Source organism: Stomoxys calcitrans, chromosome 1 (assembly GCF_963082655.1).
Source record: "Stomoxys calcitrans chromosome 1, idStoCalc2.1, whole genome shotgun sequence".
NCBI classification, from domain to species: domain Eukaryota; kingdom Metazoa; phylum Arthropoda; class Insecta; order Diptera; family Muscidae; genus Stomoxys; species Stomoxys calcitrans.
Window position 1 is genome coordinate 46978978 of NC_081552.1, and position 18293 is coordinate 46997270.

At 37.8% G+C, this 18293-nt stretch overlaps 1 non-coding gene across 1 annotated transcript; it reads left to right on the forward strand.

Moving 5' to 3' along the window:
- The first annotated feature begins 11090 nt into the window (after positions 1–11090).
- On the forward strand, positions 11091–11286 carry LOC131994507 (U2 spliceosomal RNA). Its single transcript, XR_009396797.1, has one exon. It is a non-coding gene; the product is annotated as a U2 spliceosomal RNA (small nuclear RNA).
- The last annotated feature ends 7007 nt before the right edge of the window (positions 11287–18293 follow it).

The following is an 18293-nucleotide window of genomic DNA, read 5'->3' on the forward strand; positions in this document are numbered from 1 at the left end:
ATTGCGCACTCTAGAGGCTCAAGAAGTCAAGACCCTAGATCGGTTTATATGCGGCTAGCTTTACTCCTTCGGAAGTTGGCGTGCTTTCGACAGACAGACCGACGGACGGACATGGATAGATCGACATAAAATGTCGCGACGATCAAGAATATATATGTATACTTTATGGGGTCTCAGACGAATATTTCGAGTAGTTACAAACAGAATGACGAAATTTTATACCCCCCATCCTATGGTGGAGGGTATAAAAAGGCGCAGCGGAGCGGGCCCGGGTCAGCTAGTGTAGTCTATATTTATGGGTTGTATAATAATCTGTTATTCGTCACTCATCTAAACTGTCCGTATCCGAATTTCATCAAAATGGAGTAAATAATGAGTTCAATGTATAATGTAAAATCCAATGCAAATTGTTATTCAAGTTGTTCATTTCATTGTTTCGCTTTTAACTCAATTTTTTCATGATTACATTTTTATACCCTACACAACCACTGTGGGTATTATAAGTTTGTGTTTGCAACGCTAAGAAGGAGAAGAGCTAGACCCATTGATAAGTATACCGATCGACTTAGAATCACTTTCTGATTCGATTTAGCCATGTTCATCATCTGTTAGTCCATGTATTCTTGTAACAAAGTGCAGGTCGTATTTGTTTTCTACATGTCACCTTTTTGGCCCAAGGGCGAATGTTTATGTAACGCCCGATTTGGACTTAAATGGCCGTAGAAACTAAAATTTTCAACCGATCACAAAATTTGGCACGGGTTGTTTTGTTGCTGGTCTTAACATATCTCCAAAATTTCATTAAAATCGGTTTAGATTTAGATATAGCTCTCATGTATATGTATCGCCCAATTGGCACTTAAATGGTCGTAGTAGCTAACATTTTCAACCGATCTGCTCAAAATTGATTTTAAAATATCTGCAAAATTTAATTAAAATCGGTTCAGATTTAGATATAGCTCCCATATGTATATATCGCCCGATTTGCACTTATATGACCGAAGTAACATAAAATTTCGACCGATCTGCATAAAATTTGGTACGCATTGTTTTGTTACTCATCTAAACATGTATATGCAAAATTGCCTTACAATCGGCTAAGATTTGAATATATACCTCCTATATATATTTTGCCCTAATTATACTTATAAGGCCGCAATAAATATAATTTTCAACCCATCCGCACAAAATTTGGCACCGATTGTTTTGTTGCTGATCTTAACATATGTGAAGGATTTCATCAAAATCGGTTCAGATTTGGATATAGCACCAGCTCAGATTTAGATATAGCTCTCATATACATATATATATATATATATATATATATATATATATATATATATATATATATATATATATATATATATATATATATATTGCCCGAATTTATAATTGTAGGGTAGGTTTAGGGTATTATATAGTCGACTCCGCCCGACTTCGGCCGTTCCTTACTGATTTAAATAATAGAATTTGAAGCAAAAAAAAACTTGCTGATTTCATTCAGTGCATACTCCCTCATAGTGATGAAAAATTTTCATAAAAGTACGTATTATATTATCATTGCGATTTATGTAGTGTTCAAAAAAGCAACCGTGGAAAACATATCTATAATTATAAAATCCCTTAAAGAAAAAGATGTAATAATGAAAGTTTTTTTTTTAATAAAAACAAGTAAAAGCGTGCTAAGTTCGGCCGGGCCGAATCTTATATACCCTCCACCATGGAGCGCATTTGTCAGTTCTTTTCCCGGCATCTCTTCTTAGGCAAAAACAAGTAAAAGCGCGCTAAGTTCGGCCGGGCCGAATCTTATATACCCTCCACCATGGATCCCATTTGTCGAGTTCTTTCCCCGGCATCTCTTCTTAGGCAAAAAAAAAAGGATATAAGAAAAGATTTGCTCTGCTATTAGAGCGATATTAAGATATGGTCCGATTTGGACCACAATTAAATTATATTTATGTTGGAGACCTGTTTAAAATGTCAGCCAATTCGAACAAGAATTGCGCTCTTTGTGGGCTCAAGAAGTAAAATAGAGAGATCGATTTATATGGGAGCTGTATCGGGCTATAGACCGATTCAGACCATAATAAACACGTATGTTAATGGTCATGAGAGAATACGTCAGGCAAATCGGATAATAATTGCGACCTCTAGAGGCTCAAGAAGTCAAGATCCCAGATCGGTTTATATGGCTGCTTAATCAGGTTATGAACCGACTTGTACTTTTTTTGACATAGTTGTTGAAAGTAACAATAAAAAACGTCTTGAGAAATTTCAGCCTAATCGGATAGGAATTGCGCCCTCTAGAAGCTAAAGAAGTCAAGTCCCCAGATCTGTTTATATGACAGCTATATCAGGTTATGAACCAATTTGAACCATATTTGGCACAGTTGTTGGATATCATAACAAAATACTACGTGCCATAATTCATTCAAATTGGATAAGAATTGCGCCCTCTAGAGGCTCAAGAAGTCAACACCCAAGAACGGTTTATATGATAGCTATACCAGTTTATAAACCGATTTGAACCATACCTGGCATAGTTGTTGGATATCATAACAAAACACGTCGTGCAAAATTTCATTCCAATCGGATAAGAATCAGAATGACGAAATTAGTATACCCCCCATCTTATGGTGGAGGGTTTAAAAAAGGATTTGTGCATTTTAACATTTTAATTAATTCATTCTGTTTCAAACACATATATAAATGTTCTTAGAGTATGTGTATTTAATGGCTACTTGAGCCTAAAAATACCATAACATATATATGGGACTATACATATATATGGGAGCTATATCTAAAACTAAACCGATTTTGATAAAACTATGCATACATGTTGGAACATTAAAAAGAATGTCTTGTATTTTTGTAAAGTTCAGACAAAAGTCGTGGCTACTAGAATCTTAAAAGGCCGTATCGGATGAAACATATGTATGGGAGCAATATCTAAATCTAAATTCTGTTCAAAATCAATAGCATTTGTCCTTGGACCAAAAAAGTGACTTACACAAATTTTTTCGATAATCGGACAACAAATGTGACCTTTAACTTGATTACAAAAATATCGAAAGAACAGGAAAACATATTTTGAAGTCGAGAGGCGCGGATAAGATTTGTATTTTAGATAAATGGTTTCTTCAGAGGATCTTCTGAGAATTGCATGTAATTTACGTTTTTGCTATACGATTTTTCACTTTTTTTTTCATCCATACAAATCAACCCGGCCTAGTGTATATAATTATATATATTATACATACTATATATTCTGGGGGAATTTTTTAAAATTGTCATATATTTCTGATGTTCTATTAGATTTTCGTAACAATTTGGGACACAACTCTAAAAGAACATTCGAAAATGATTTGAATTATGTGAAACTTCTCTCATGCTTGACTCGAAACGCTGAACATTTTCGGATGTTTGATCCGAAACTTCGAACAGTTTCGCACGTTGAATAGGAAAATTTGAACATTTTTTGTTATAATTTTTTCTGAAAGGCTGAGAGGATTTTCTGAAAAAGAAATACTTATTTCTCAGATAATTTTAGGAGTTTTGATTAGAAAATGATCCGATAGTCTCTTAATTTTCAAACATTTTGTCTGAATATTTTTCGAAGTTTTTATTATAATCAAGAAAAAATCTTAGGATATTCTGAGTATTTTTAGATATGTATGTATTTAGAAAATAATCGGACAATCTCAAAAATTTCCCTAAAAATTAATTATCTTTTAATGTTTTTTGCTGTTTATTTACAATAGAATATAGCAAACCGTTAAACGTTTTAAATCCTCGTGTACAGATCTTCTGACTTATAAATGAGGTTATAAATGACGTTGATCTTCTATGCGGGGTATATTTAAATTGACAATAATTATAAGTATGTATATTGCAACATATTTTGATTGGTTATAGTGCTTACTACAAATTTTCACTACACTTTTGTAATTTTACTTTTTTCACAAGAAATTACGCAACTTTACTGCTCGAATCGAATTAAGATTAAGATCCTTACATATTTTAGGAGCCATAGAGCATCGTTGCGCAAATTTTTGGGAAGATAGATTGATAAATGGCAAAGGCCTTAAAAGTGAAAATCGGGAGATTCATATAAATGGGAGCTATTTTTAAAACTGAATAAATTTTTATGAAATTCATCAGTCATCAGAAGAGTTATAAGAGAAACCTTCGTTTTGTGAAGATATGTTAACAAATTACTAGGTTAAGTTAGGTTGAAAAGAGGGTGCATTAATCCGCCCTATGCCACTATGGGCACGCTCTAAAAACTATAAAGAAACCTCTAAGAAGAAAATCTTAAGTTATAAATTCCGTGCTACTTACAAAATCCTTAATTGTTTTCAATACCACTCCCCTAAGTTGGTTCATGTCTGATATTGTGTCTCCACCTAAGTACCGGTATCTGTTGGGCGCGAAAGCAGGGCAATGACAAAGGAAATGCTCCAACGTCGTATCATCTTCTCCGCATGCCCTACACATGCTATCACTTGCCGCACCGATTTTACATAAGTGAGTTCGTAGTCCTATGTGTCCCGTTATAATACCAATAGCTATACTGACGTCCTTCTTGCTTCCTTTCAGTAATAGCCTCGTCTTCTCACAATCTGGATCCCCCCCATAGGATTTTCGCCGTCCTACCGACCGTTTCGCTGTTCCACAATGTTGCATGGGCATTCGTCGCCCACTCCCTTAACGCGGACTGCGTCGACCCGAAAGGCTTCGGTTTAACCAAGTTTACTTACTCCGTTATGACACGGCACCCATCCTCAGAGAAGGCGTTAATCTCCTTCTTGCACTGCAAGACCGTTCGTGACCTTACCGGCATGGTTGTTATTGCCCTTATAGCAATTTTACTGTGGGTAAAGATGTTCACACTCGACGTCCTCGCGTTAGCACCACACCACCTCACGCATTCCGTAATCACCCGGATCTCCGCCTGCAGGATCATATTATGGTCAGGCAGTCTAAAACAGATCTGTCCCTGTGTTCTCAATGTAAACCCCCAGGCCCATACTGTCCTCTAACAAATTACTATATTATTGAGTATTATTCAAAATCGGGCGAAAATATATGTGAGAGCTATATCTAAATCTGAGCCGAATTCTATTAAATTCAGCAGCAATACGGGAATCATAAGGAAATTCTTTGTGCCAATTTTCGTGTGAATCGGTGAACAAATGACCAAATTATTGCAATACTAATCCAAATCGGATGATGGTTAATATGTTAATGGTTGATACAACAGAAGATTCGCCCCGGAACATCATTATTTAGTCAATATAATTATTGCCAAATGAGCTATTAAGCTATTGAAATGACCGGCATGATGTCCCATCGCAAGAAAATAGTTTACCATGAAAATCTTTTTGTTATGATAACAGTTTTCAAACCAATTATTTTCCTGGGTGTAGTGTGATACTAATGAAACTAACACATGAAATTCACTTTTCAAAATAGCACTGTTATATGGGAGCGATATCAGTTTATATACCGATTTATATCGTACTTGGCGCAGTTATTGGAAGTCATAACAGAAAACTACTTGCAAAATTTTGCCAAATCGGACAAAAATTGCTGCTTCCAGGGGATCAAGAGTTGGAATAGGATTGATCGGTTTATATGGGAGCTTTATCTAAATCTGAACCGACATGGACCATTTGCCATCCCCAATGAGTATTAACTATTTGTGCAAAATTACAGTATTAACTACATCAGTATTAACTATTTGTGGAAAATTTTAAGCGGATAGCTTTACGCGTTCCACCGCTATCGTGATTTCGACAGGCGGATGGACATGGCTAGATCGACTCAGAACGTCAAGACGATCAAGAATATTGATACATTATGGGGCCTTAGTCGAATATTTCGAGGTGTTACAAACGGAATGACTAGATTAGTATACCCTAATCCTATGGTGGTGAGTATAAAACAAGTGAGAGCGTACTAAGTAATTGCGGATTTTTCATATAGTCGGCGTTACCAAATTTTTTCACAGCTTGTGACTCTGTAATTGCATTCTTTCTTATGTCAGTTATCAGCTGTTACTTTTAGCTTGCTTTAAAGTGTAAAAAAGTATATTTGATTAAAGTTCATTCTAAGTTTTATCAAAAATGCACTTACTTTCTTTTAAAAAATCCGCAATTACTTTTTGGGCAACCCAATATATACCCTCCAAACAAAGAATAATCGATTAGAATTGTTATGCTATTGGAGATATATCAAGTTAAAATCCGATTCGGACCATAAGTGAATTGAATGTTGAAGACCATAGTAGAAGTCATTGGCTAAAATTTCAGTCCATTCGGATAAGAATTGCGCCTTATAGGGGCTTAGGAAGCATAATCGTGTTTATATGGGAGCTGTAACAGGCTAAAGATAGATTAAGACCATATTGGACACGTTTGCTGAAGGTCATGGGAGAAGACGTTGTACAAAATTTCAGCAAAATCGGATAAGAATTGCGCCCTCTAGAGGCTTAAAAAGCCAAGATCCCAGATCGGCTTATATGCCAGCTATATATTATGTACCGATTTGAACCTTATTTATCGCAGTTGTTAGAAGTCACAACAAAATACTTCACGCTAAATTTCAGTCAAATCGAATCAGAATTGCGCCCTCTAGTGGCTCAAGAAGTCAAGATCCAAGATCGGTTTACATGACACCTACATATATACAGTTATATACAGATTTGAACCTTACTTCACACAGTTGTTGGAAGCCATAACAGGCAACCTTATGCAAAATTTGAGCCAAATTGGATTAGAATTGCGCCCCCTATTGGCTCAAGAAGTCAATATCCGCGATCGGTATATAGGGCAGCTATATCGAAACATGAACCGATTAAAACCATAATTAGCTCAGTTGTTGGAAGTCATAACAAAACACGTTATGGAAAATTTCAGCCAAATCGGATAAGTGGCTCAGGAAGTCAAGACCCAAGATAGGTTTACATGGCAGCAATATCAGGTTATGATCCAATTTGAACCATACATAGCGCAGTTGTTAGATGTTATACCATAACATCATACGAAAATAACATACAGATGTGACAACAAAAATGATTCATCAATCTTAGTAAATTGAAAATGTTAACAAACATTTTCAACTACATGTGAATACAAAAAGTGACATGTCGTGACATGACATGTGACAGTAACATGTCATCTACATGCCGTGTAATACCTATGGTGGTATAAAAACAAATATCAGCTTAGTAGCCACTCAATAAGAAATTACAATGAAATATTTTCTGAAGAGAACATTCAGAAATTTAATTAATTTATTTGCTCTGTTTCCCCTCTGCCACCTTTTCTTTAATACAAAAGATTTAAAATTCTTTTACTCGGAGACTAATTGAAAGCGGTGTCTAAACAGTGTATGTACTCTAAGCTGATATCCAGTTCAAATGATATCAATATCTTGACGAAAAATATTTTTCAAACTTTGCATTACATAAGTTAATAACAGTGATTTAAAGTTTAAATTAGAAAGCTGCACATATTTTTATTCATTATTTCTTAAAATTTTCTGAAATTGTTTTATGCAGCACCTTTCAAAGAAATGTGTTCGTCTCTCACGGAGATTTACACTTGAAAGTGATATCGAAAGTGATCAGACATTGGGTATTGTTTATATACAGCTAATTTAAAAAAGTCACTAAAGCAATAACAACAGCCTAAATCCTTTGTTGGCATATATTTTTAATGATTTCCTCAGTAGTTGGATGTAGCATCTTTCAAAAGTAGTGCTTTCGTGAGCCGTAGAGTGCTTATGTTAAATAGCGACTTATACTTAAAAGTGATGTCCGGATTTTTGAAACATGTTCGCTAAAGGTCGGTACAATATTCGGTTTTCGCGTTAAAACTCTATATAAAAAAAAACAAAAGGAAAAATCTGTCGAAACGTGTTCGTTTCGTCATAACTTGTTTTTTCGCCGAGGGAAGAATTACATTTCACGACGCCCAAAAAGAATACAACCTAAGTCGCTGTGCATCAAGTCAAAATGTGCAAAATAAACGCGATCGACAAACTTCTAATTGGAACTGAGTGTTTGCTAGGATTAGTAATGTTGCTCATATGTATTGGGTTGCCCAAAAAGTAATTGCGGATTTTTCATATAGTCGGCGTTGTCAAATTTTTTCACAGCTTGTGACCCTGTAATTGCATTCTTTCTTCTGTCAGATATCAGCTGTTACTTTTAGCTTGCTTTAGAAAAATAGTGTAAAAAAAGTATATTTGATTAAAGTTCATTCTAAGTTTTATTAAAAATGCATTTACTTTCTTTTAAAAAATCCGCAATTACTTTTTGGGCAACCCAATATTTACCTGGGTGGAAAAAAATAGTGTTTGTGGAAGCATAACTAAGAAGGTATTTTTTTATATATGTATGTATGTATAAATAAATATACTCGAAAGAAAAATAAATACATACATATATCTTCCCAACAAGCAACTCAATTAATCTGTACCAAATAATTAGGTTTGTGAAATTACAACAACAATATTTGGATAAAAATGGAGGACGCTGACAAATGCTTTTGGAAAGTTGTGCTTATTTATATTATAACTGTGAAAATACTACAAAATAAATAAACGCTGCATTTGTCTTCTTTTAAATTGTTTTGTGTTTTATTATTTATTAATTACGAAAGGGTGGGTTTTGGCTGAAATTACAACACATACATGAATTTCAGTACAACCCACACACTAACATTTGTGTGTACACGTAAGCAGCTGATAAATTGTTTAATGTTTTCAATTAATTTATAATGTTTCAATTTTGTCTCACGAATTTACCAATCGCTTGACGATCCCTCTTTAAAAACAAATATGCGCTCGCCGTTCGGTTTGTTACTCCCATGGTCTCTGTTGTTGATCGGTGACTCATAGCATTGTGAACAGGGAGACCCAATCTGCTAAACAATAGAATACAAACAAGTAAAAGCGTGCTAAGTTCGGCCGGGCCGAATCTTATATACCCTCTACCATGGAGCGCATTTGTCAGTTCTTTTCCCGGCATCTCTTCTTAGGCAAAAAATGATATAAGAAAAGATTTGCTCTGCTATTAGAGCGATAATAAGATATGATCCGGTTTAAATTATATGTTGGAGACCTGTGTAAAATGTCAGCCAATTCGAATAAGAATTGCGCCCTTTGGGGGCTCAAGAAGTTAAATAGTGAGATCGATTTATATGGGAGCTGTATCGGGCTATAGACCGATTCAGCTCATAATAAACACGTATGTTGATGGTCATGAGAGGATCCGTCACACAAAATTTCAGGCAAATCGAATAAGAATTGCGCTCTCTAGAGGCCAAAGAAGTCAAGATCCAAGATCGGTTTATATGGCAGCTATATCAGGTTATTGACCGATTTGAACCATAATTGGCACAGTTGTTGGATATCATAACAAAACATGTTGTGCAAAATTTCATTCAAATCGGATAAGATTTGCGCCCTCTAGAGGCTCAAGAACTCAAGACCCAAAATCGGTTTATATGACAGCTATATCAGGTTATGAACCGATTTGAAAAATACTTAGCACAGTTGTTGGATATCATAACAAAACACATTGTGCCAAAATTCATTCAAATCGGATAAGAATTGTTACCTCTAGAGGCTCAAGAAGTCAAGACCCAAGATCGGTTTATATGACAGCTATATCAGGTTATGAACCGATTTGAACCATACCTAGCACAGTTGTTGGATATCATGACAAAACACATCGTGCGAAATTTCATTCCAATCGGATAAGAATTGCGCACTCTAGAGGCTCAAGAAGTCAAGACCCAAGATCGGTTTATATGACAGCTATATCAGGTTATGAACCGATTTGAACCATACTTAGCACAGTTGTTGGATATCATAACAAAACACATCGTGCCAAAATTCATTCAAATCGGATAAGAATTGCGCCCTCTAGAGGCTCAAGAAGTCAAGACCCAAGATCGGTTTATATGACAGCTATAGCAGGTTATGAACCGATTTGAACCATACTTAGCACAGTTGTTGGATATCATGACAAAACACATCGTGCGAAATTTCATTCCAATCGGATAAGAATTGTGCACTCTAGAGGCTCATATCAGCTATATCAAAACATGGACCGATATGGCCCATTTACAATACCAACCGACCTACACTAATAAAAAGTATTTGTGCAAAATTTCAAGCGGCTAGCTTTACTCCTTCGGAAGTTAGCGTGCTTTCGACAGACAGACGGACGGACGGACGGACATGGCTAGATCGACATAAAATGTCGCGACGATCAAGAATATACATACTTTATGGGGTCTCAGACGAATATTTCGAGTAGTTACAAACAGAATGACGAATTTAGTATACCCCCCATCTTATGGTGGAGGGTATAAAAATAAAATCATAACTATATTCGTTATAAATGTATGCCAATCTGACGCACAACAAAAAATGTCATGTCAAATTAAATGTTATTATTGAAACTTTGTAAATGAGTTATAAATAAAAAATCTTACCTATCTATCTATAATATAAAGTAAAATACAAACAAGTAAAATAAAACATTAACAAATTTTAACGACGCTGGATAGGATACACTAAAACTAAGATAGATTTAATGCAAAAGGGATATTCCTAATTAGCTAAATTTTTATTCTATCTTAAAAAATTAATCTTAATGCGGATATTTGAATATCTATAACAGCGGGTACAAGACATCATCTTATATACTTAAAAAGGCCTCATACAACCCGCTGTATAAACCACATGCAGCTGTGTGTTTTGTGCTATCAGTTGATGACTTGTTGTAGTTGCGACTGCCTGCCATGAGTTAAGTGCTTATTTATAGCCCACTAGGTAGAAACAAAATATACCTATGTTATTGTTGTAAGTCTTCACATTCCATACCCATTTATCAGTAGCTGCTGGTGGTGACTGAATGAAATATTGAATTTTACTCTTCTTGAATGTTTCTTGTATGTTTTTTGATTCATTGTATGAAATGCAGACACTTTCAGTTCTTTGGTTGTCATTTCATTCTCATTCAGTTTGATTCAACATGGCCTTAAGATGTTGCCACTTGGGTATTGTTAGTTATCGCTTCTCGGCCTTATGGCTAAGATCAAAGTGTAGTATCTGTTCTTATCAGCTTAACATCTGATAGATCCTCCATCGGAGGACAACAAATGTTAAACTGATTTTTGGAAATAGACGGAAGTTTAGGGGCTTGCTCCACTTCTGTCGCGGGTTGGCCCGGCATTGCAGTACCGCCGGGAATTCGGCCCAAATAACATAATAAATTTTAGGTCCGGCGCATGGGGGTTTGCTTATTAACTGAAAATTATCAGATAATGGTTAGATTGAACGTTGTCGGTGAGACATGGGGCAGAATACATGTCAATGTATTTGCTGATGTCGCCAGGGACAGTTTGGTGGCGGCGTTTGTTGATAGGGGAGAAGAGCAGGGCTGGCAACCCTAGGAATTTTGGATAGTCAATGGGCTTGTTATCATTACTCTGATGTACTTGCGGAAATTCCGGGTCTCCCTCCAGCTTGTGACGTGCTGCTGGCTGCTATCGGGGCTTGGTACACAGACTAATTTAACTGCCTTCGGGGATCAACGCTCATTTGAACCGCATCATTGTGAACTAAAAAAAAGATTAGTAAGATCTGGCCAGGTGCAGCAGCACTAGAGTTAAGTCAAGAAGGACCAATGGCGCATGCTTGTGTCTAGGCTAAACAGAATAAAGGCGGATTGGAATAAATTTCGCACAAATTCTGCACGTCTAGACCAGAAAAGGAAGTGGCAACTCCGGAGGATATAGACATAATGGTCAAGCGGATCACGAAGGCCCGAATAACTCGCTTGTGTCAGCGTGTCCTAGTGCCAAACCAGCTACCGCCATGGTGGACCCAAGAGCTGGGATTGGTCTAAGGAAGGACTGCAGAAACTCTTCAACAGAGCGAAAGCCACAAGAGAACCACACGAAAGCCACAAGAGAACCACACGATTGGGACATCTATAAGGTTGAGCGAGCTGAGAAGGCTCCGAACAAGTCTCGGGGTGAATTCTGTAGCTCCGTGGAGGATACATAATAGGCCTCTAGGCTTAGTCGGATTCTGTACTCGAGACCTATTACGGTGGGGTATATTCAGAAGTCACAGAATGTTGTTGTTGTTGTTGTTGTAACAGTGTGTTATACACTGAGGCGGCAGCCCTTGCCGATGAAGAACTCCATCGGGTCAATCCGGTACGTACAACCGGCTGCCATGGGATTAGTCACAGAATGTATGGGTAATGTTTAGTGAGGAAACACTAAAACAACTCATTGATATACATTTCCCGGGAAATTCTCCAACGGACAAAGTGGCACCAGAAGAGGTTGTCACTGGTATGCATTCGTCTGAGGTTATTAGGGAAATTGTATCTGAGCTGAAAATCCTTTGGGCGATAAAAAGCTATGACTCCTTTAAGTCGCCAGGCCCTGATGATATATCACCGATTATAATTACAAGCTGTGTCTGATAGGCAGCATACTTGGCTTTGGGAGATATACTCTGCTTGTATCGGCATGTTATATATGCCAGTGGGATGGAGGGACACGAAGGTCATTTTCATTCCGAAAGCAGGAAAACCTTATCACACGAAGGCGAAAGATTTTCGTCCTATTAATCTGTCATACTTTAAGCTGAAGACTCTTGATATGTTGATAGAAACATATCTTAGGTCCGAAAGATACCTGGCGATCGCCTGTCTCGGTAGCAGCATGCATATATTGGGTTGCCCAAAAAGTAATTGCGGATTTTTTAAAAGAAAGTAAATGCATTTTTAATAAAACTTAGAATGAACTTTAATCAAATATACTTTTTTACACTTTTTTCTAAAGCAAGCTAAAAGTAACAGCTGATAACTGACAGAAGAAAGAATGCAATTACAGAGTCACAAGCTGTGAACAAATTTGTCAACGCCGACTATATGAAAAATCCGCAATTACTTTTTGGGCAACCAATAGTAAGGGCAAGTCCACTAAAACAGCCCTTCACGACCTAGTCGGCTGCATAGAGGGTTCTCTCGCTGCCAAGGATTATACAATGGCAGTATTTCGTGACATTGAAGGTGCTTTCAATAATGTAAAACTGACGTCAATCTTGTAGGAGTTGAAGTTTCTAGGCATCAATTCTACCCCAAAAAAATTTATTAACAACTTACTGAAAGATGCATTACGCCAGGCTTGAGATTTGTAGTTCCAACAAGTAAAAAGGCGTTAAGTTCGGCCGGGCCTAGCTTTGGATACCCACCACCTCGGGTGTATATGTAAACCACCTTTCGTCAAAATCTGGTGCAAAACTCATACCTTATGTCCCAGAGCAGAAATATGTGGAGGGGCTTAACTTAACTCTTTTTCCACAGTTTCGCCTACATCGGACAATAAATTCGCTTTTTATGGCCCCAATACCTAAAACCGAGAGATCGGTCTATATGGCAGCTATATCCAAATCTGGACTGATCTGTGCGATAATGCAGAAGTATGTCAAGGGGCTTAACTTAACTCACTGTCCCAAATTTCGGCGACATCGGACAATAAATGCGTGTTTTATAGGCCTAAGACCCCAAATCGGAAGATCGGTCTATACGGCAGCTATATCCAAATCTGAACCGATCTAAGCCATACTGACGGAGGATGTCGAAGGGTCTAAGACAACTCACTGTCCCAAATTTCAGCAAAATTGGATAATAAATGTGGCTTTTATAGGCCTAAGACCCTAAATCGGAGGATCGGTCTATATGGCAGCTATATCCAAATCTGAACCGATCTAAGCCATATTGACGGAGGATGTCGAAGGGCCTAACACAACTTACTGTCCCAAATTTCAGCAAAATCGGATAATAAATGTGGCCTTTATTGGCCTAAGACCCTAAATCGGCGGATCGGTCTATATGGGGGCTATATCAAGATATAGTCCGATATAGCCCATCTTCGAACTGAACCTGCTTATGGACAAACAAAAGAATCTGTGCAAAGTTTCAGCTCAATATCTCTATTTTTGAAGACTGTAGCGTGATTTCAACAGACAGACGGACAGACGGACGGACGTGTCTAGATCGTCTTAGATTTTTACGCTGATCAAGAATATATATACTTTATAGGGTCGGAAATGGATATTTCGATGTGTTGCAAACGGAATGACAAAATGAATATACCCCCATCCGTCGGTGGTGGGTATAAAAAGATGGGTCAGCAGAGGAACGCCTCAAGGAGGGTTACTCTCTCCTCTACTTTGGAATATAACCACTAACAATATATTACTGTCTCTGGAAGAAAAGGCGTTAAAGTGGTCGCGTATGCTGATGACGTGACAATTGCGGTTAGGGGAAAGTTTTTAAGCAATGTATAGATATACTTCAGGAAGCTCTAGCGAAGTGGGCCAGCGAAAGTGGTCTAGGTATTAATCCGTGCAAGACCGAAGTAGTTCTTTTCAGCAGGAGATACAAGTTGCCTACCTGTTCCAGTTACAGAAAGCGCAAAATACCTGGGTGTTTTGCTGTGCAGGAACTTCAAATCCAACATTTTAAAAAGGAGAAGAAAGACATGCTTAGGGCGTCCCGGTAGCCGAGTTAGTAGCGTGCTTGGATTACCAGTGCAGGGGTCGTGGGTTCGATACCACTCTTACCTAACCTAAGCTTCTCGGCGTTATGGGCTGAACTCACTGCCGTGAAGCTAAGGGAGTTTTCTTTTTGGTCATGTGGCGGCTACGGATAGAACTGAATGGAACTACGATATCTCTTGTAATAGAAGTTACATCGACAGGTGGGCTTTGGGGTGTACTCTAAAGATCTAGAACTGGTCATATCGAAAAGGACCACTGCAGTGTGTATCAAGCGGAGGCCCTTGCAATTTAGGAAGTGGTGGAATGACTAAGATATAATATCATAACGACGATTGGCATAAATATTTTCTCAGACAGCCATTACATGCCTGGAGAAATTATTTCTGAACACAAAAACCGGCCTCGACTGTCGCAGATCTCTCAACGAGATGGCTGAACAGTTCAAAATTCATCTGTTCTGGGTGCCGGGCCACATAGATGACCCAGGGAGTTGTAAAGTGGACGAGCTTGCGAGACTAGGAACTACCCTACACATTCCAGAGATACTGGAATCTGTGGGTATGCCTCTAGCGTCATGAAAGCTAAGTGTTCAGAACCACGCCCGAAGGAAAACGAATGATAGATGGTCACAAAGAGCGGGCTATGGGCATTTCAAAACTATGTGGCCTAATCTATATTTGATGAGGTCTACTGCTTTGCTGTCACTGGCAAGAACAGACGTCTCAGTCATTGTGTCCGTCATTACAGGTCACTGTCTAATCGGAAAACATGCTGACAGACTGAATGTTGGAAGTAGCGACTTTTGCAGAAGCTGTAAGGACATCGAAGAAGAAGAGACTATAGAACACCTTCTGTGTGTGTGTTCCGCACTGACAGTCAGAAGGAGTTCCACGTTAGGTTCTCATTTCTTTGAGAACCTGTCTGATTTAGCAGGTGTGAACATTCGTAGTTGTAGGGCGATCTGGATGGTTCAACGGTAGGGACTAGAAGGCATCTTCCTTCTTCTGTTCCTGCGGTATCACAATGGACGAAAACGTCTAAGTGAGTCTGATGGCAGACTGCCACTTAACCCAACCTAACCTGGCCCTTGAAGGCACATAAAGCGTATTCATACCCTACACAAATACTGTGGTACAGGGTATTATAACTTATTGAATTTGTTTGTATACCGATCGACTCAGAATAATTTTCTGATTCGATTTAGCTATGTCCGTCTGTCCATGTCCAAATTACATGCTGCAATTGTCATCCGATTGTCTTCAAATGCGGCACAGTTATTTTCTTTAGCCTAGCGACTAAGTGTATTGAAATTAGAAACAAGAAAAAGACATTAAGTTCGGCCGGGCCGAACTTTGGATACCCACCACCTAGGGTACATATGTAAATAAATAACCGCGTCAATTTTCAACGCAATCGGATAACTAATGCGCTTTTTATAGGGGCAAGATTTTAAATCGAGAGATCGTTCTATATGGTACCTATAACCAAATCTAAGCGATCTAGACCACATTAAACAAGGATATAATAATCATCCTATTTAATTATAACTCCACAACTATATCCGTAGTTATATCTTGATCATATTTTATTCAGGCCACGAGTACTCATATACAATTTACATTTTCAGACAATTAATCTGCAATTAATGTTTTGATATCTCTTCCAACAACTGTGCGAAGTATGGTCCTAATTGGTCCATATCCTGATATAGCTGCCATATAAACCGATCTTGGGTCTTGATTTCTTGAGCCTCTGGTGAGCGCAATTCTCATTCGATTTGGCACAAATTTTGTACAACGGCTCCTCCATTGGCCTTTAACATACATGTGCAATATGGTCAGAATCGATCTATAGCTTGATACAGCTCCCATATAAACCGAACTCCCGATTTCGTTTCTTGAGCCCCGAATCGTACTATAACTTATTCATTATACTTTGTTTCCCTAAAAACAGATACTGCGCAAAGAACTCGACAGGTGCGATCATGGTGGAGGGTATATATGATCCGGTCCGGCCCCGTTTGTAACACCTCGAAATATTCGTCTAAGACCCCATAAAGTATATATATTCTGGATCGTCTCGACGTTCTGAGACGATCTAGCAATGTCCGTCCGTCTGTCGAAATCAAGATACAAGTGGAACGCGTAAAGCTAGCCCCCAAAAATTTTGCAGAAATGCTTAATATCGATTTATGTCGTCGGGGATTGCAAATGGGACATATCGGTTAAGATTTAGATACAGGTCCCATATAAACCGATCTCTCGATTTGACTTCTTGAGCCCCTGGAAGCTGAAATTTTTGGCTGAAATTTTGCATGCTAAGTTCCGTTACAACTTTCAGCAACTGTGCCAAATGCGATTCCAATCGGTATATAACCTAATATAGCTCCTATATACAATAAACCGATCTCCCAATTTGACTTCTTGAGCCCTTACAAGGCGAAATTTTTGTCCGATTTGGCTGAAATTGAGCATGTAGTGTTTTGTTACAAACAAACAAGAAGAAACAAACAAACAAACAAACAAACAAACAAACAAACAAACAAACAAACAAACAAACAAACAAACAAACAAACAAACAAACAAACAAACAAACAAACAAACAAACAAACAAACAAACAAACAAACAAACAAACAAACAAACAAACAAACAAACAAACAAACAAACAAACAAACAAACAAACAAACAAACAAACAAACAAACAAACAAACAAACAAACAAACAAACAAACAAACAAACAAACAAACAAACAAACAAACAAACAAACAAACAAACAAACAAACAAACAAACAAACAAACTCAAAATAATTTTTATAGAAAACTATCTGGACAGGGCCTGCTCCTTTGCGCTCTCTCACTCTCTTATTTTATCTGAGCCCTATACTGGCACGGTCTGGAAATTCCTGTTTGGGGGTACTGTTACATTCTTTCACATATTTCGCCCCAATGTGGATAACATATTGGGGCTTTACTCCCAAATACCTTTTATTTGAACCTTATATTGCTGTGGTCGGTGTGAGGGTATTTTGGGGGTGAGGTGGACCATCATATATCAGGCTCGTTCTCTAGTCTCAAATACCTTTAACTTAAGCCCCATATTGTCATTATTGGTTTGTACAATATTTTCATTTAGCGGGCTTTGGAAGTGACGCGGCCCCCTGAGTATCCCACCCTAAATAAGGATACCAAATTTATGTTTTTGAGTTATTATAAACAAACTAAAACTTAAATTGTCCCACCCTTTTCCGAGATCTGGAATTTTTGAAAATTGGATTGGAGTAGCCAATCCCTTTGCCCCGAAAGTGGATGTCAGGTTCATACTCTACGCCAAAAAATAACATTTGCGCTACATATCGCTCAAATGTAATTTTTGCTATAGTCAGTATATATGTGTGGTTTAGGGGGAGTGTAGGTGAGGCGTCCCTGAAACACTTGGGCATAGAACATACATCAGATTTGAGCCCCTTATTGTAATAATCCACAAATATGTCCACTTTAAGGAGTTGCAAGGTGGGGCGGCCACCCACACACTTAGCCCTGAAAAAATATCGGGATCGTGCTCTGCTCTCAAATTTATTTTATTTTATTTTGTCCGGTATGGGGGTGTTTTGGGGGGTGAGGTGGACCCCCCATGTATCAGATTCGTGCTCTAGTCTCTAATAACTTTCATTTGAGCCTAATATTGTCAT